Consider the following 22,091-nt stretch of genomic DNA (forward strand, 5'->3'; position numbering starts at 1 on the left):
AATCTAAAATAAATAATCTATTTCCTTTCAACTTGAAAATAATCGAGAACTGAATATTCTTTTTAAGACAAATTTTGCGTTCGTGAATTAACTTATTTAAAATGGTAATAATTATTATTTAATTAACTGGAATTCTTATTGAGATGAGTAATGTGTTTTAATTATCCATTTATTGGTCCTTCGATACAAAGAGGCTGGACCTGTAAATTCACCCTTGTCTGTTCGTCCGTTCGCTGTCCGCACTTTTTTCAATAACTACGCCTTGGAATATTTTTAAATTTTGCACAAACATTAAACATGATATGAGTAAAAAAAAGTCACAGAACGGATTTTCAGGAAAAACTACGGTTGCCCCACTAGAGGTGCCTTTCGGTTAAAAATTTGGCACTTTTGTGCTTATTAAAAAAAAATTGATTCCTTGGACTTTTATAAAACTTTCTGAAAAGTTGTAATTAACTGATTTCTATATAATTTTGTTTGTCTATACTTCACGATAACTCTTGGGTGTGCCCCAGGGTCTCTTTTAGGGCTAATAAAAACGATCCATTTTGGGGAATATTTTACAATATTTGTCCAAAATTTTCTGTGTACGTCTATTTAGCAGTTTTGCATGGTTTTGAACTCAAATTTAAATATGTTAAGGCCTTGGGAATTTTTGGGTCTAAATGAAGAGGGGAGAAATGTCATTTTTTTATTTATTGCATGGTACAGAACTAAAATTTACATATGTTAAAGCATAAAACTGCACCGTTTGTTCATTTTCACCGGGATTTGACGTCTGCTGGGGAATTTTGGGACTAAATGGGGGGAGGAGGTGCTGAACTTAGTCATTTTTATGCCTCGTTCACTGTTCACTCACGGGGGATATTGCATGTTTCGCTTGTCTTTTGTGGACTATTATCCTTATGTTCTAGTCTTTATTCCACGACGTTTCGTTCAACTATTCAACGTCGTGGAACAACAAGTAAAAGATGAACATAATAGTCCTTAATAAATGGAGGATAAGTAACAATTATGGCTATCACAATTAAATGAATGCAAAGAGCGTGCCGTAAAAGTGTTCAAGTTGAGGGTACGATCAAATTCTATTTATGACGATTTATTTGATTTTAAAAAAGGGTCAATTTTAAGCTTTATTTTTTTACTTAATTTTTTAATTTCATATTTGGCGATCGGACGATCTTATTTTTCTCATGAAAAACGACTGGTGTTAACGTACACACGAATATGTACTGATTTAGATCATTACACCATAGTCTTGGACATTCGTCTAGTTGTTTTTTTATGTCTGTGTCTCTGGCTAAATAACCGGAAATTTCATATTTATATATAAAACCCCCATATGTACCTATACACACACACACACACACACATGCACACACATACACACATACACACACACATACATACACATGCACACAAATATATATATATATATATATATATATATATATATATATATATATATATATACAGTAGTACCCAAAACTAAGGGACAAAATTTTCAAACCTAATATTTGTTAGAAATAACAACTGTGAAAAGCTGAAATTTTGACAACTGGTAGTTGTTGTTATCCATAACAACATACTAAAATTTGAATCATTTGCAAAGGATAGAAAAAGAATTATAACAATTATTTATTTTCAAAATAGCAAAGTCCAAAAGTAAGGGACAAAATTGAGAAAAACAATGTAAACAACCAAAAAACAAAAATACATGTACAATCAATATTTAGAAAATGAGCCTTTGCTCTCAATGACAGCTGCACATCTTCGACTACAAGAACGAATCAGTACTTGACAATCCTCGATACTAATTTTAGACCATTCTTCCTGAAGCTTCGCCCACAAATCCTCCGTGTTAGTGGGATTTCTTTCCATAACTTTCGCCCCAAGGTCTTCCAAAGATTTTCTATTCGATTTAAGTCAGGACTTTGCAGTGGCCAATCCATAATTTCGAAATCTTGCTCACTAAGATAACTCATACCACCTTTGCCTTGTAACATGGGGCATTATCTTGCATAAAGATAGCCCGATCGAAACTATTGAATTCTGTATGATTGGCACAACATGATCTTGAACAATGTTTTTATAGATCTGCGTGTTTACACGAGTTTGTAACCGAGCAAGAGGCATTGTACATTGGCTAAAAAACATTCCAAATACCAACCGCTCTCAAACTTGACAGTTTGCACTTAATCTTTCACCAATACGTCTCTTTACATTGTTTTTTTCCATCATTTCCGAATAAATTAAACTTGCTTTCATCACTGAAAAATACTTTTGCCTAATTTTCATGTCTAAATTACATACCTGTTTGCAAATCTAATCGTTTCTTCTTATTCGAACTAACAAGTGTTTTTTTCCTGGGGCTCGACTAAACAGTACTATTTCTTGCAGTCGTCTAGAAACAGTCTGTCTTGACATATTAACACATGAGATACTATTCATAACCCTTTTAATTTCTGTGCAAGACTTAAAACGGTCCTTTAATGACATACGCTGCATTATTTGATCTTCTCTTGCCGAAGTTTTGCGGGGTCTGCAGGTTTTAAAATCACTAACTCTTTTGCCAGTATCTTTGTAGGATTTAACGGTTTGTGTGTGTGTGTGTGTGTGTGTGTGTGTGTGTGTGTGTGTGTGTGTGTGTGTGCGTGATAAAATAATAACTAAATGACGATTTTTTTTTTCGTAATTTTCAAATAATTTTTCTTTCTCACAAATTGCAAATCATTTTTTTTATATACGGCACAATCACGACGACACACCGGTTCTCGTTAGACCACCGAAGTTAAGCAACGTTGAGACTGGTCAGTACCAGATGGGTCACCAATTTGGGAATACCAGACCGGTGACCAATTTGGGAATACCAAGCGCTGCATGTAGAGAGACGTCGACACCTCCCTGTAAGAGTTGCAAAAACCTAACGTCGGCATCTTTCCTAACGTGAATATACATGCGACTGAGGACCGCTTGTGTACTTCATATTCCCATGAAACTTCCCTCTTTTATTTGTAGTCATTAATCCATTTTTCCTGTAAATTTTAATGTTATTAATCATTCTTTTTATTCTCATCGTTCCTTTCTGTTGAAGTTCGTTTCAATTACGTCAGGGTTTTTGTTCCTTGATAGAAGCGCTGGTTGGGTTTGAATAAAATAAATACGTATTATATAGTTTAAAGCTAAAACAACGCATTATTACAAAATAAACAGATATTTATTTTGTTCGTAAATTTATATTGAAATTTATAAATATATTTCGAATATACACTTTATCAATAGTATGTCTTCCTTTTTCTTTTTTTTTTTGTCATATTGTTGTTGGAGCATAGAATCAGTAGAAGTTTGTTGATTCAATGCCCCAACAACAACATGGCAAAAAAAAAAGAAAGAAAGAAAGACATACTGATGATGAAGTGTATCTTCGAAATATATTTATAAATTTCAATACAAATTTCAAACAAAATAAATGTCTGTTTATTTTATAATAATGCGTTCTTTTGGTTTTAAACTATCTAATACGTATTTATTTTATTCAAACTCAACCAGCGCCTCTATCAAGGAACACAAACCCTAACGTGAATTCCGCGTGAGCAACGCACCGTTCCGACATTTGAAAAGACTACCGCAGAAACAACAAACGGACTGCTACTGATTCTATGCTCAAATAACAACATAGCAAAAAAAAAGAAAGAAAGACATATTGAAGATGAAGTTTTACTTCCAGATATATTTATAAGTTTCAATATAAATTTCAATATAAATTTCAATATAAATTTCAATATAAATTTATACCAAAATAAATGTCTGTTTATTTTGTAATAATGTTTTTGGCTTCATAACGTATCTAATACGTATTTATTTGATTCACGTTTATTTCTGCTTGTTATTTTGTTATATCCTATCTGTAACCGGAAATTGTAATACAAGATAACACCATTTTCGTTCACCGTTTATTTTGTTTTTGTTTTTTGTTCCCGTATTTTCCTATAGTTTATTTCTCTGTTTTCTCTTCGTTTCAATGGCAAGCTGGTGTATTAATCTAAACTTACAAAGCAATAACGGCCGCAGCCAACGGATTTATGCAGTGTCCGTAATTTGCTTGAAATTGCCTTTCACCAGCAACGCCAGCTTGTTTTCTAATATACGACCTGCAAACAGAATGAAGTTTTATTCATAAATTTCAATATAAATTTCAAACAAAATAAATATCTGTTTATTGTGTAATAATGCGTTGTTTTGGCTTCAAACGTGTCTAATGCGTATTTATTTGATTCGTTTCAATTACTTTGCTTTCTTTCTTTCCTTTCATTGTTTCTCTTCGTTGTTTTCTAGCATTTTTTATGCTATTTTCCCATCTTCTCTTTTCATTCTTTAGTAATTCTGCGGTCGTTAGCCACTGTGGTCCTTTTGTTTTATTTCCTTACGTCGTTCTTTCTTGCTTTCAATCATTCAATCGATCCTTCGAGAAATTTCCTGTTTCGTAGTCGAAGTTTTATTGTCGCTGGCGTGACACCTATTTACTTAAACGCATGCTGATTAGTCCATAAATCCAGATCCTTTCCCGCGCGAATGGAAAAGCTTGTTCCGCCAAGCGTTTAGCTATGTCCACTGAAGGACTTTTGCATACAGATTAGTACCATACACTTTAGCCTTTAAATCAAGACAGCACTTCTATAATAAGTTATAATAAACCCTCAATCTATGCGTAAAGCAATGTTCCAGCCGTTAACATTGAATAACTCATGACTAAGTTACTGTATATGTTCATCAATTTGATGTCCTGGATATGACCTTAAACTATATCCGATGGTGAGGCCCCAGCTTAAGAGCTTTGGGGAGTGTGGAGCCACCCTTTAATTGCCATTGCTCCCAGATCCACTCTGAATTCGTCTGCTTACTTATTTCATGGCCGCCCTGCCTCAAGTCCGATACTAAAAGCCACTGCTACTATTCAAAGCATGCAAAAGTCAACAATAGTTTTGCTTTAACTTATTTTAACTTGTTTTCCTTACAAATAAATGTAACTTATTCTTGAATTAAGAAAACTGATTTAAATATAGATATACAATGTATTTCCTGCTTTTACTGGCGCTCTTGTGTAGTCTGAAGATTTTTTTTTTTTTTTACAGTCCTTACTTGTAAAAATATTTTCTCTGGAAGAAGTGAGTAGAAACTTGTTTTTAGTAGTGTTTTTAGTAGGGTTTACTTAATTTTAATTAGTGCTTGCAGTAGTGCTCTGGAGGCCTCTTGGGTATTATTTTTTTCACTCATCACTTAAAAAGACAAGACAATCAAAGACAATATAATCTCCTCTTAAGGGTCAACGGGTAATATATATATATATATATATATATATATATATATATATATATATATATATATATATATATATATATATATATCGAGAGAGAGAGAGATAAACTTGGAAATTTTTTAACATTTCAATCTATATAAAAAACTTACTTAGTTTTTATATTTTTCTTATCATTCATTAGAAAACTAGTCAGTAAGTCATTTAATCACCTGCAATCAATGCACCAACTTGCTCTTCCGAATTTACAATAGTTCTAATGTAAATTTAAGTGATCATCACTTTTATATATTATATATGTTAGCAGGTCGTTAATATTCTGTTTTGATTCCTGAAGATTTCATTTTTGTCAATATAAAGCCAATCCTCTATTTACAAATATTTTATATTAGCTGCACCTGGCCACGCATTACTGTGGCTCAGTTTGATTAAATGGAAAAAAAAAGAGAATGCATTTTTCTTATATCCCTTATTTCTCAATACTTGTAGATACACAATATTTTTTAGTATTTTATTTTCCGTGCAGATGTGGAGATTGTCTGGTTTGCTAACTGTAAGGCACGCTACATATAAGCAATCAGCGCGTAGATGAAAGATGTTTTTTGTTTTTTGTTTTTTTGTTTTTTGTTTTTTTGTTTTTTGTTTTTTGTTTTTTGTTTTTTTGTTTTTTGTTTTTCTGTTTTTTGTTTTTTGTTTTTTTGTTTTTTTGTTTTTTGTTTTTTGTTTTTTTGTTTTGTGTTTTTTGTTTTTCTTTTTTGAAGGATGTGCAAATTAGTTAACCGTCACACAGTTGCTCGCATATCCATGACTGTGTATATTAAAAAGTTCATAAGTTTATAATTTTAAAAGTTAATAATTTTATAACAAAAGTAGGCTTCTAATATCAATGCCAAAGCGGGGAAACAACTTAACTTTATAGGTGTATATATATATATGTATTTAACTTAACTTTATAGGTGTATATATATATATATATTTAGGGGAAAGAGTTCCGACAAAGTGCTCGATTACAAAGAAAAAACTTTTTCGATATAAGAGCTAAATATTTATTTTTTAGTTTTATAGAAGTTCAGAAAAACATTGGTACCGTCGGTTTCAAGCCCAAACACAACGGGAAACCATTAATGGGAACACGTAAATAATGTTCGGCTCTCGTCAGCCATCTTGTTTTCTGTCGCGGGGCATATTTTTTCAGGTTCGCATATGTTTGTTTATATAATGATGTATGTTTTTTTATTTATTAGACTATAGCTTGTTCCTGTATAATTTATTTTAATCCGGTATGAATTTTCTTCTTTTTAAATTTATTTATTTATTTATTTAATGCGTTTTAGTAAGTGTGTGTTGTTTGTTTTTTTTTTAGATTAGTTACCCCCCTTAGACCACTTAAACACTTGTTGTCTCCCCTCAACCGAAAAAAAGGTTAAATAAGATAAATTAATTATCTCCCTTACCCAACCAAAAGCAACGAAAGGCAGACGGGAAAAAAAACAACAACAACGTGATTTTTACCAAAGTTAACACCTTACACGGCTTAACATCGCAAATGCATTTGAGAAGTTTTATGATCACACAAGCAGAAAGGCCGGACATATATAATTATTAGTAGATTATTTAATATGACAGGAGCGCGTTCGAAATGAAGGCTTTTGTTCAAAAACAATGAACCATGATGCTTGACTTGTTCATTTTAAACTTAAAGTCAAGCTATTATCACCGTACACGCAGTAGGATCAGACGTATGAAATCAACAGTACGTTCTTTGATATTATGGGGGCGCTTTCGAATTAATGTTTCTCTTTAGAACACAATTGAAGCATGATACTTGACTTTGCATTATAACTTTTAATGCAAGCCATTATGTATTTAAAATAATTTTATAAAATCAACGGTAGGTTCTCTACAGAGCAATGTAGACTACAATGTATTGTAGACTAAGTCACTGTGGGAGGCATATGAACTTCTTCCTGTTGCACCTCGATGGGCCCTCAACTAGAGCAGCAATAAATCGATTTGACTGAAAATCGAGCGATTTAATCGATTTTGATGGCAGTATATATGTGGGAGTGTGAAAGAAACGTTGATCATCATTAAACCCCGGGAACCGTCGGGTCACCCTGCCTGTATACCTATAAAAGAAGTTAAGATTTATATTATGAAATATGCGGGATTTGATATATAGTTTCTTATGCGAAAACTGAAAACAAGAATGAAATTGTAGTCGGTATCAGTTTTATCGGATGCCAGGATGAAAGAAAAAGAACGTTAAACTGGTTCACATTATTTCTAAGCCAAAACTAACATAAATAAATTTGACGATACATTTGAATATATATATAAGGCTTTTTATGTTCCTAATACTATCTTCTATGTCGCTCCATAACTTGGCATTAAATGTCCTGTGTATCCTTGTGAATATGCACCAAGCCAACAGTGCGCTGATAAATATATGCAATAAACAAACATATAATAAATATATTATGCAACGAAGCAAAAACAATTCGCAGGACGGCATAAAGATGAACGCATATTATATTAATGTGTTCGGGTACAAACACAAACCGGAATGTTCACCCGGCGATACAGGATAGCAAAGAATCGATTCGGTATAAAAATTAATTTGGGAAACAGTTTTACGTTTTGTACATATTAATTAAAATGTGAACAAACAAACAAACGGGAATACGACTTTATTATGATAGTTAGCCAAGCAAGCCAGGGCGGTTCACAGAGCTTTATAACTATATTGATTATCTTTATGAATGTGTGAATTATACCAACAGACTGCAAGATACGCAATAATAGTTCACAACGTTATTTTTTACACAAGTAGTTTTATATCGATTTATTTCAATTACTTCTATATTTTAATACCGCTGTAATGAATGCGGATACATCCAGGTTTCTCTTCAGAAACAGAATTGGCTTTGGAGGGGAGCTGGTTATCTCCCACATTAAACCGACCTTGTGTCACATTTGATTTTGTGGGAAACAAATAGATAACCAGAATTGGCTGGTGTACATCATCAATACGGACGGGTAGACAGTTCGGGAGAAACATCGGCAGATACGCTGAAAGCCTTAAGCTTAAGCATATTACCGACTACAATTGCGAACAATCGTTTACTAAGGCGACTTACTAGATTATATTAATTGCTTATGGTATCCAAGACCAGTTAGCGACTTCAAACAAATATATCATTTTTCCTGACATAGAATTGGCCGGTGCAAGTCATCAATACGGACGGGTATGACAGTTCGGGAGAAACGTCGAGATATACGCTGAAAGCTTTAAGCTTAAGCATGTTAAGTAGCAAAGACCACTCAGCTATTCCAAACAAACGTTTCCATTTCCCTGACATATCTGTTGGCGATAAGGATGAGATGGATATAAGGAATATGAATACATCCTGGCTCCTCCTTACAAGAATGGGATTGGATAGTGTAAGTCACCAATACGGATGGGAATGGCAGCCTGGAAAAGACATCAAAAGATACGTTAATACCCTAAACCTTTAAGCATATTACCAGCTACGACTACGAGCAGCCGTTCATTAAGGCGACTTATTAGACTTTATTAATCGATTACAACAGCCAAAACCACTCAGCTACTTTAAACAACTATATCACTTTTCTGTACTTAGTAAATGATTCTGTCAATAATTAAGCATGATCGTATTTTCGCATGAAATATGTAAGTTCTATCGTTCGACAGATAGACAGACTTTACCTGAACATCTATACAGACACGTGGATAGATTAAAACAATGTATACGTGTATAAAAAGGCACTTTCTCTCTCCCTCTCTCCCTCTCTCTCTTTCTGTGATTTTGTGTTCTATGGACTTCGAAACAACTGGGCCGATTTATTTTGAAATTTCACACAAATGCACCTGATGTGTCTGGGGATGTTCATAGATAGATTTTGTCTCAGAATGCCCCCGAAAAGTATCGAGAATTGATAAATGAAGAAAATGTAATTAAAGAAGGAACAGTTCGATTTTGACCAAAGTTAACATCCTTATACAGCCTAATATCATAAGTGCAGAAAGGCCAGGCTTATAAAATAAACAGCAGCTTATTTGATATGACACGGGCGCGTTCGAAATGAATGTTTCTGTTTAGAACACCACTGACTCATGATACTTGACTTTTGCACATTATTTTATATTATCAAGCTATTATATAAAAATATGTTTGACAATGTATTGTGAATCAAACCATTGCGAGAAGCTTCCACCTCGTGTACCACAGCGAGTTCCCGATTAGCGCAGACAATGAATCGATTGAAAAAAATTATGATTTCACTGATTTCGATGACAATTGAAGTTTGGAATATCCGTTGATTCTTATTCAACCTAAAGCAAGGTCGGGTCTCCCTGCTAGCATGTGATAAGATACGTGATTAAAAAAAAATTCTTTTCATGTGGCATCCACCTATCCATCCCATAACTACGTCACATCGGTTTCCAGACATTAAATTGCCTTTCGCCGCTCCTTTCTGAACACGCACTGTGCAACAACTATACACGAACCAATCAAGGCGTGCCGACCGTCGTTCAAAGACTGCGTTAATCCAAGTGTAGTCCCCCACACACACACAGACACGCACAAAGACACGAACTCGAATGTTCCTCCTACTGAAGTTCTAATCTCCAGTCTTTGGATGAGGAAATGTGTAAATGTGTGTGACTGGCACGATTATAAATCGGCAACTCTGCTAGGCCGTCACACTTCCGGTTCTGGCTGAGGCTAAGACTGTCACGTACTTCCGCCACTTAACAAAAGATTCGATCAAGTCGGACAGAACTGCAACATTAGCAAATTCCGACGACTCTTGCTTTGTACTTCAGAAAAGTAGGAAATAGGATTTGTGGACATTTTTAAGCTTACCACAAATAAAGAAAAAGTTTATATATATATATATATATATATATATATATATATATATATATATGTATATATATATATATATATATCACATATATACATATATATACACATATATATACACACATATATACAAACATATATATAAACATATATATATACACATACGTATAAACATATATATGTGTGTATATATAAACACACATATATATACATATATATACAAATATATATACAAATATATATACATATATACATATATATATACATACACACACATATATATATACACATACACACACACACACACACACACACATATATATATATATATATATATATATATATATATATATAACTTACAGATGAAAAGAAAAGATGTAAGTGTGAAAATCAATAAGAATATTCTTAGGCAAAGACAAAGTAGACATTGTTGATGAGGTTAGCTAGACAGCTAAGCATTTATGTGTTAATGTGTACATGAATATTAACAAGATGTACAGATAAGGATAAAGGAAGCAATAAATATAAAAATGGAGAGATAGCTAAATAAACAGATATATAGTTATGAGCAAAGTGTAGTAAACAGCGACATATCTATATAAATAAAACAGTAGATGCATGGAGGTGTGTCTTTCTGTAAATATTTAACCGATAAACTCTCAAACTCCTGGTCATAAAACACTGACACTAACATGAAAATAATCATACACCAAGCATGGTTAATGACAAGCAAAATCTTTGAATGGATGAAAAACGTGTGCAAAAATATGTCGGCAAGTTAAAATGCAGTAGGGCACAATCACGTTGACATACCGGTTCTCGTCAGATCACCGAAGTTAAGCAACGTTGAGCCTGACCAGTAACAGATGGGTGACCATTTGGAAAGGCTAGGCGCTGTATGTACCTTCTGGGAAGGTTGGGCATGGGACCAGCACCCTCACCTTATAAAACGAACTCCTCGCTACAAAAGAATCTACAAAGGTGTAGATGACCTATGCCCCTCCAGCAAGGCTATAGATGGAAGTTGAAATGTAAAATGATCATTTCAACTTGCCGATATATTTCTATTTTTTTTACCCATGGACAAATTCATTCATAGCGATTTGTCGATAGTTCAAACGGTACGGAACGCGGCTGGATCGCTAAATGTTTTCGTTTCGATTCTTGCTGATGGCATCCAAGTCATTTTTTTTTTATCACTACGATATATTAGGTACAATATAATATTCAATAGAGAATTGGCTCTGTAATAATAAATACGAAATCTGCATGAATTAAAATATACGTAAGCGTATCTTACGACCGGGCATAACCGGGTACATCCACCTCCCGCTAGTTAATAAATAAACTGAAATGGAGAGATAGATAGATGAATAAACTAACTCTATATTCTACTTTTATTTTCTTCGCAAATTTCTAAAATGTCACATGTCTTATATATTATATTATATTATATTATAGATTTTTGGAGATACTGACTGAAAATTTGTTTAATTTGTACTATGTTCGCCATAACTAGCGGGATATGGGGAAATTCCACAGGGGACTCATTCATATGTAATATATTGATGTTGGCAATCTCTGGATGCTTAGTGTAAATGGAGACGCTCTAACATCATTGTACCTATTTACTATGCCTCCCCACGGGACAGAGTTAGACACCAGGGTCGTTTTTTAACGTGGAGAAAAGGTACAAAAATAAAAATTGTCTCAGTCGTGAAGGATTTCTCCTCCACTGAAAGAGAACAAGAAAGGGAAGTGCAACATCTGAAGAACAGATACTACACTTTGATCTTGTCCCGAAGGCCAAGGAACTCTAACATCATTGTAGCTCTTTTGTTAAAACTGCAAAAGTATTTATCTTAGCTAGCAGGGATGCCCGGCGTAGCCCGGTCGTAAAGTACGCTTAAATATGATATTTTAATTCTTACAGATTTCGTATGTATTATTAAAGAGTTAATGTTCTATTGATTTTTATATATTATGAAATTGCGATTTCGAAAATAAAAAGTATATCTATACGACGTGGATGCATCACCTTTAATCGAAACCAAAACCAAAACTTATGAAATATATATATATATATATATATATATATATATATAACTTGAGATCCTTCAGCTATAATTGAAACCGAAACCAAACTTATAAGAAATCCTTAGTAAAATTATTTATAAAAAAATACATGACTTGAGTGTCCTCAGTTATAATGATAACCGAAAAATCCAAACTTATGAAGGATTTTGGTAAAATTATTTATTACTTGAAATGGAAGTCCATAACAATTAAACGACAGTCACTCGGATGTAAGTGTGACACACAAAATGAATAGCACACACGCTATCCTATTGATAGATTGTTATTTAGTTGACGTAACCTCCAACCTTCTTCAGGTGTGTCTTGTTGAACTTGGGAATCTTTCCATCAAACTCAGGAATCTGCACGAAATTTTAACGGATCTCTTTATATTCAATCCACAGGGGTAATGTGTTCTCGTTTCGTCAGCCTTTAAAAGAAGGAAGTTTAAAGTAATTCATAGATATAATCTTAGCATTACCTGCACTAAAGATTGGACCTTCAACACCCATATATATATAATATATGTATAAAGTGAACGTGTCTGTCTGTGTGTCTGTCTGTGTACATTTCCCTACGCAATAACTCTGTCAATTTTTAGTCTACAGGCTCGAAATTCGATATACAGGGTATTGAGATTTAGGAAAATCTATGTGATTGGTTTTTGGCCAGAAATTTGGCTTTTAAAAGGTCAAAGTTCAACGATTTGACCTTTCACAATTCTACTAAACTCCTCCGACAAGTTTGGGTCTAAACACTTGAAATTTTAGATATCGGTTCCTTGGACATGGATCTAACTTAATAACTGGATTTGAGCAAAAAACAATAAATGTTAAGGGGTCATAATAAGTGTCCAAATTTAAAAATTGATCTTTTTTTTTTTGTTTTTGTTTTTTTTTTTTTGCTCAGCATACACCTCCAAACACCCGGGAAACGCCGGGCACCCATGCTAGTATATATATATATATATATATATATATATATATATATATATATATATATATATATATATATATATATATACAAACATTGATGTCTATATATGTGCATACATGTTTTTGTAATTCCCGTGCCGGGGAGATTACGTCTTCAGGCCATGAATTTCCCTCGAAAATGTATAAATAAAAATAAATTTCTCTCGAACTGTATAAATGTATAAATAAATTTAGTATACTTGCTCTGTTTACTCATTGAACACTTTTTAGTAGACACGTTGTTTCATTGGATGTACTTCTAGGAAACTAAACTCTACTGGCGAAATATATATATATATATATATATATATATATATATATATATATATATATATATATATATATATATACTAGTAGGCCGTCCGGCATTGCCCGGTCGCAAAATATGCTTCAATATGATATTTTGATTAATGCAGATTTCGTATTTATTACTATCTTATGTTGGCACCAATTTATAGTAATTATTTAAATTTTTAATAATAATAATAATAATAATAATAATAATAATTTGTGCGCCACCACCGAAAAACGAAATCAAACGTTTAGCTTATGATTTTCTTTTTTCCTTTGACGTGCGCTATGAAGACATGTTTGCTGCAATTCTAAAAGTTAAAACATAAACCGGTAGGTATTACGTTATGCATGCATGTTCGTAATACTGCGTTCGACTTTCACTTTTGTACAGATTTTCCACGTAAAGATTCTCTTGGGTTCATATACTCTATATTAAATTTCATGTGTGTGGGCAAAAAGCTGACAGAGGTTTGTGTTTCCTATAACGTCTTTAAGCAAATATTACGCAAGTATAAATCATATAGAATATCTACATGAATATAATTTTACGTAATAGTTAACTAATGATGATAATCCCATAAGAAAAACAAAAAACTAATAGGGAATTAATTAAAATGAATGTTTAAAAGAATATGACAATTAGCAAGAACTTTTGCAGATAAATACAATTCCACGACCCACGTATAACAAAGTTGTATTTTCTTTTAATATGAATATCAATACACAAAAAAAACAAATATATATATATATATATATATATATATATATATATATATATATATATCAAACAAGATAGTTTTTGAATATATGGTTAAATGACAGTTTTAAAGCTTCACCTCTTACTTATTTTTCGAGCAAATTTCAAACAATTATCACAATTTATAGATCACCTTCTCGGCTATATTATGAAAAAATCTTTTTCAATTTTAGTTCAGTAAAACCAATTTATTATGAATTTACTGGTGTTCAAAATTGTAAAAAAAAAATGTAAAGAGGTAAGCGACGTTTTTATGACTGGTTTCCATAGCAACCATGTCGCTTCAGCTTCGAACGGCACCCTTTATTTAATTCATGGGTATAGCAGTCATAAGTAATTTGCGAATCAATAAGCTATCACACTTCTGGTTGTGGCTGGGACGAAGACCCTTACGCACTTCCGCTACTTACGAAATATCGATCTAGCTCAAAAAATAAGAAATTTTGACGACTTTTAGTTTACTTAAGAAATCGGATTTGTTAACATTTTCAAGTTTGTGCATGTCAGGCGAGCAAAAGAAAAATACAATGTTTACGTAGGACAATTTAATAAAAACAAAAACGATCTGGGAGATGCGTGAATAAGACGTAAGGAAGAAAGAACTACGTAAAGATAGGAAATCCGTTTTTCGTTCTAGGTACACGCAGGAAGAGGGGAGAGTTTATTGCAGAGATAGTGGCTAGCTGGGTACTTGCTGTTAATGTTTTACAAGGGAGGGTACAGAAATAACCAGAGAAAAGGGGGCAACTTCTCTTCTGTGATAATTTTTAGACCTAAGAAAAGAACACCTCCCACTGCTATGTAGCAAAGTCGGTTTTGCACTCTATAAAATCCTCCGAGAGGCTCCACCCTAATCTCATTGGGGGAGGGGTGAAGCACAGCAACGCTTTTCCACTAACTTCTGTAGCTGCGCAGGTTCAGACCGTATTGGTTTACTTTTCCGTCTGCAACTCCAAGAGGGAAGTCCTGACCATTGGCAAAACAACGTCTCCTTATCACTCGCCCATGACTGCATCTGGAGAAGACTCAGCAGAGCAGACGCTGCAGTGCATCAGACGCTGCAGTGCACCAGACTAGATGCAGAACGACATTGTCTCAAAAGACAAAAGGTTGCCATCATCACTCTGTCTTAAGACGTATCTGACTCTTACACAGGTAGACGGTTGGCTTCAGGAGTCAGGTACCTATTGAAGTGGAAGAGTGACTCGCATCATTTTGCCAGCATCCTTATCAATTGATCTGATGCAAGATTTACATTATACAATGACATTCCATAAGTAGTGACTCCTATTTTTTTTTATTTCACCCGAATGGAGCAGAAGGGATTTCAAATGGCATGTTATGATAAGTGACCTTATACATTCATGACCTGAAATGTTTCACCTCTCTGTTGCAGATACTGACAGTGTGAGACTCTAAAAAAAGAAAACCCTGACATAGGCGTGCGTCAGAAGTAGAAATGGGTCATTGAATTCCTCCATGCAGAAAAAAAAATGTACTGATGATTCAGCGGCGCCTATAGAACGTTTGCTAAGCCGATGAAGTTGATGTCAGCTCAGTTTGGAGATGGGTTCGTCGATTTCATAATAGCGACAGAGATGTGATTGACAAAGCCCGCTCCAGGCGTCCGTCCATACTCAGCACTCGATCGCAGGTAAAAGTGCATCGTGAATGATGATGACTATGCAGATAATTGAATTCGAGAGAGGCGCTCATTTTAATGACACCGCTCCCGTCTTCATAGCTCTTAAAGTTTTTAGTTAAGTAAAATATAGAATGAATTGGAATGACCCTCGTATGATAGAAGTGAAAGTCAGTACAAGAAGCTTATCAAAGTCAGTCGAGAGTTTCCTAGAGAGAGAGGGGGGATGAATAATTTACCTATTTACAATGCCTCCCCACGTGGCAGAGTTAGACACCAGGGTCGTTTTTTAACGTGCAGAAAAGGTACAAAAATAAAAAATTGTCTCAGTCGTGAAGGACTGCTCCTCCACCAAAAGAGAACAAGAAATGGAAGTGCAGCATCTGAAGAACAGATGGTATTTATTTGCTCCCCCACCGAGCAAATTAGGCACAAGGCCGATTTTTAATGTGAGGAGTGAAGGGAGGGGGAAGGGAAAAAGGGGACCAGCTCCCGAGAGGTGGGAAATGGGAGCTGGTTAATGGTCAGGCATGTGGGGTTGCCCCCACATCTGGTCTTTGCTAGTCATAGCTAGTCATAGCTTGCAGCATCTGCCGGAACAGATGGTGTTTATTTGCTCCCCCACTGAGCAAATTAGGCACAAGGCCGTTTTTAATGTGAGGTAAAAACCAGCTCCCCTAAAAGGGGTCACTCTGGTTACCAAAAATAATAATTGTCCCAGTATAGAGGGTTTCCCCTCCATTGACTGGTACAAATTATCTTAAGTGTAGTATCTGCCGGAACAGATACTACACTTTGATCTTGGCCAAAAGTTTTCTTAAAGCGAGAGAGATATGAAATGATACTGCAATATCAAAGGAATCTAAAATAAGCAACAGATTACTATGGACCAATATGGTAATGAAATGAACATAAAGACGTGTCTATCGAAATCATGTTCTTGTTTCCCGTTTTTATTGCTCTAAGACCGTGCTAATATATTCACGTCACATGCAAAAGTTTGGAACTCTTTCACCAGAAATGCTGAGGAGGGGGGGAAGTTCTAAATATAGCTTGGCTATATTTCACACCAGACATAGTAAGGTTGAACAAAGGCAAATATCCCATCTATCAAATCCACGATCACGCTTGGTCGCTTGAGATGATCTCGACTTTTGCATTGTTTAGCGGATGATCGTATTTTAAGCATCTAGTTTATGCAAGAAAAGAATTTGCAGTGAAGGACGTACGTTTTGCATCTAGATCAAAATCTAAATCTCATGGAAAGTCCAATCTTATGAAAAGCACGCAAGCATACACACAGGCACACATGCGCGGTCATATATATATATATATATATATATATATATATATATATATATATATATATATATATATATACTAGCATTTCAGCCCGGCGTTGCCCGGGTGTTTGGATGTGTATGTTGATCAAAAACAAAAATAAAAGTGGTAGTAGAAAGGCATGCTCGAACCCGTACGGCAGGAAAAGAACGGGAAAACACCTGACGTCTATGCTGTTACAACCACCGCCAAATCGGAAGTGACATTGTTTTTTAATTTAGGCTAGACAATCTAAAGGAGAGGATGAATTTTAAAAATATCGGCGAAAAAAGCGATCCCCCCCATGTAGAAAAGTGCCCAGTTTAAGGTGAAGATATTAATGTTTTTAGCCAATTTTTCGATATTTGTCGTCTGAAAGGTCGAACTTCAAAACGATACTGACCTTGAGAAAATCCGTCGCCTCTTTCAAAAGTTTTAGGCAGAAATGCAAACATACATACATATATTTATACATTAGTAACTAAAACTTTTCGACCAAAACGGAGAAAAAATTTCAAATGTTTAAATCAGAAATTGTCTGAGTAATTTGGTCGAGACCGTAGAGGTCAAATTTTTTTAAACTTTAACCCCTATTATGACCCCTTAACATTTATTGTTTTTGGGCTCAAATCAAGTTATTAAGTTAGATCCATGTCCAAGAAACCTATATCTAAAATTTCAAGTATTTAGATCCCAAATTGTCAGAAAAGTTTGGTAGAGTCCTCAAAGGTCAAATCATTGAACTTTGACCCCTTAACAGCCAAATTTCGGGCTGAAAACCAATCACAAAGATTTTTTCAAATCTCAGTACCCTGTATATCAAATTTTTAGTCTGTAGACTTAAAATCGACAGAGTTATTGCGTAGGTAAATGTACACAGACACACGGACACACGCACACATACGCACACACACGTTCAAAGACCCGGGCAACGCTGGGCTGAAATGCTAGTATATATATATAACTGTGTATATCGCGTTATTGCAGATTCGTAAAATATCAATATTTCACTAAATATACGTCACAATAAAATGAAAATTGTACCATCAAAGAGCTACTTTAAGGATAGTTATTGTTACCTGATAAGGGTTGTTCCCTTTTCATGTAACAATAGGGAATTAGTTAAATGTAAATATGAAATAGGATAGTCAAGGATTCGAACTTGCGAAGCAAGACTTGGAATTGAGAATTCCAATCATTAGTTAAAATAAATACAGAATGTTATTGAAAATAAGGAATGTGGAATTGCCGATGTTTAGCTCACACAAAATAGTTAGATATCTGTTTATTGAAAAAGGAATGTAATGATGAAATTTGTTTCTGTTATACAAATGAAAATTAAAATAAGGAATTTAAAAACGGACAATGGAAAATGTTATTTGTAAAGTGGGTTACGAAAATTAGGTTAGAGGGTCGGCTTTGTAAGAAACACGTGAATAACAATGCCTGCTTAAACACGGAGGCATGTCATGCCATGTGTTCTGAGAGACACGTGCTGGTCATGCAGTGACGTCATGAGTTATGAATTTAGTGAGATAAGTCAGAATCAGAATCAGTCAATAAGAAGAAGCCAGAGAAGGGAGTCAGATCAGAGGAGCAGAGAGGTTCAGACCGATTCTCGGTTAGAGTCAAGGCTCCCTCTGGAAGCGGGAGGGTTTAGAAATAACCATGTCAAAACTTTGAATTCCTGATATACAGAATCATTTCCGACCGGTCGAAGAATAAATGATCATCATGTTTTTTTATAACTGCCGTCTTTCTGTGTTCATCATTATAACGAGAAAGGTAACGTGTTTATATTATATGTACCACCGTGAAGACGTAAATGTCAAACGCACTAGCGGTCTATCTATCAAGATATTCAAAAATCTCTTCTAATTGAATTACAGGCTGTGTGCTCTTGTAGTAACGTGTACACTGTCTATTATATATATATATATATATATATATATATATATATATATATATATATATATATATACAGAACTGTCCTCTCTTTATATATACTTGTTTATGTCTCCATATCGCAACAATATGAACACTCACAATGAATATATATAATATGAATATCTCCCAACACTCCTAAGACTGTCTCTATCACTCTAAGACTCTCACAAACATGAACAACAACAAATGTATAAGTCGTCATCTAATAAGAACAACGAAACATACACACACTTTTGGTACTTCAAAAATAACACTCACAACACAACATTATTTCCCAAATTTTATTCAAATTCATGTTATATTCATGTCATTTTATTTATTATCAAGGAAATTATATTGTCCATCGCTTTATTGCAGAACTCTTAAAATGCCCAAAAATCAGACGATTAAAGGTTATCGAAAAGCAAACGATAGTTGCTGAACCCGCAGAAGCATTGTCCATCAAAGATGTAGCCACGGAGCTGGAAAAAGATTCAAGAACGTTCGTCTAATTCTTGAACAGCTAAACACTAAATCCATAAAAATAAAGGCACCAAGAAAACCTTTCAGATCGTTATATTCGGAAAATTCGTAGGGAAGTTAACCTAAACACAAACAGCACCAGTGCTTTCGTTTTTTAAAAAGCTGCAATCGCTCCAACATCCAGACAGGCCGGATACAATGTGTTGAATGAGATTGCAAGCCTCCATTTAGCGAACTACATAGAGAAAAACGAATGGTTTTGACACAGAATTGCATGAAAATGGATTTTCAACGGGTTCTATTTAGAGTGACGCCCGAGCTACTCTTGACGGTCTGGATAGATGAATCAAAGTTTGAAACCCGAACGGAACTCCTACCCCTTAGAGAGTTCATCGCCAACAAGAAGGTGGAGGCATCATGTCTTGGGCGGAAATAATTGGAGATAAGTTGGTTAGACCATGCCGAGTGCCACAGGATGTAGACCTTATCAGCAATGCATACACATCATTTTTGGATAAGCCTGTGTTTACATGACTACATGACCTACACGTCACTTTCGGATGATTTTTATATATGACAATGTACCATCCCATTCTGCTTGGGGCGACTGCAGCCTTGCTTGAATCTATGGGATTCGTTGGGGAAACGCTCATGACGTGACTACCGTGTTCTCCAGACCTTAACCCCATTGAATATCCCTGGTCAATATCTATCCTGGATCATATTCTGGATATGTCAATATCTATCCTGGATCATATCCTGGATATGACCTAAAACTATATCCAATGGTGAGGCCCCATCTTGCGGGCCTTGGGTAGTGTGGAGCCACCCTTTAATTGCCATTGCTCCTAGGTCCACTCTGGCCCGGAGTAGTAGTACCTGTTAGGGTCCCAACTATGGATTAAATAGAATCTGACTTTTAAAAAAAATATACTCTATTAAAAATCGTTTCTCAAAATGACTAGATTCGGCATTAAATAACCTGAAAAAGGGTGATATGCCGTAAAACAAAAACAACCAACCAATATCAAAAAGAGGTGCTTATGAGGGAAGAAAGCAATTAAAGGATGATTCGTTGATGTTGCTACATCTATAACACTTTTTAATATCAAACAATTGACTTCTTCGAGGGACAGAAGGTTGTTTTAAGTTATTTTTTGTTTAAATAGTGAATATGTCGATAAATAATTAAGTTATACGAGGCTAATACCTAGGATATGCTTTTCTCATTATTTTTTTACATAAAAATATAATAAAAAGTACAGTTCGCAAGATAAGACATTGTATTTTTGCCCTAAAACAACATTTTAAGAGACCTGCAATAAAGCGATGGACAGTGGAAATTCCTCGATAAAGAATAAAATGTCATAACTTCGTGAATATCGCATGAATTTAAATAAAAATTTTGAAAATAACTAACCTTAAAGCAGTCGTTTGATGATATAATTGTCATTTTGTTGTGACGTATAATTAGTAAAATATTGATATTTTACTAATTTTCAATAAAGCGCTTGACAATGTATATATATATACATATATATATACATGTATATGCACATGTATATATATACATATATATATATATATGTACATGTATGTAAGTTTCATAAATCAATCAGTCATAATAGAGGAAGGCGAAAAACTTCATTTACATATGCTATTACACCGAGATGAAGGAAACGGGGCTACTTTTTTCCTTAGAGTTTTTTTTTTATTCTTGAACAACACATTACAATTCTGAGTGTAAAGAATTCTGTTAAGTATTACGCATATATATATATATATATATATATATATATATATATAGTAAGCAGGAAACGTAAATTTATAACATATATCAGTTTCATGAATTCAGCATACGATCGTTTCTAAGTTCTTTCCTTTCAATGTAAGTCTTTTTCCCACATTAATTCCATAACATTAGAAATAGAAATCAAAAAAAACATCAAATTCGTCCTTTAAAACACTGTCGTAGAAAAACATCAAGGAGGATGGAAAGACCGAGGAAAGAAAGCGCTAGTAAGACCTCCACGTGATATTTGCAAAGAGAATTGGGGCATTGGGGAGGCTTATTGCTACCCAAATTCAAATGAAGACCAATGGTCGCCGCCAACGAAAAATCAATGGTAAGCGGCTGTTGTGATAACGCAAATTCTTTTTGCAAAGATTATCGAAAGAGGTGGAGAGTGCTAGAAATCTGGGGCGACATGGTTTCACTCAGACTCTGAACACAAGTTGTTCTTAAAGAGTAATCTTTGATGATGGCTTGTGTGACTGCTAGTGTCTAAATAATAAATAACAATACCATAAATTAAAATGAGGAAATAAAGCAATAAGGGCAAATGCAGCAAATATATAAGTAAATAATAATGATAATTGTAAACATAAAACACTTGGATGCAACGACTAACAC

General features: G+C 34.3%; 1 long non-coding RNA gene across 8 annotated transcripts in view; it reads left to right on the forward strand.

The window, feature by feature from the left end:
• The window catches only part of LOC145293206 (uncharacterized), a 1,032,236-nt gene that overhangs the window by 712,392 nt on the left and 297,753 nt on the right, over positions 1 to 22,091 (forward strand). The window lies entirely within an intron of this gene.

Source organism: Euprymna scolopes, chromosome 14 (genome assembly GCF_053919585.1).
Source record: "Euprymna scolopes isolate OS-2025 chromosome 14, ASM5391958v1, whole genome shotgun sequence".
NCBI classification, from domain to species: Eukaryota; Metazoa; Mollusca; class Cephalopoda; order Sepiida; family Sepiolidae; genus Euprymna; species Euprymna scolopes.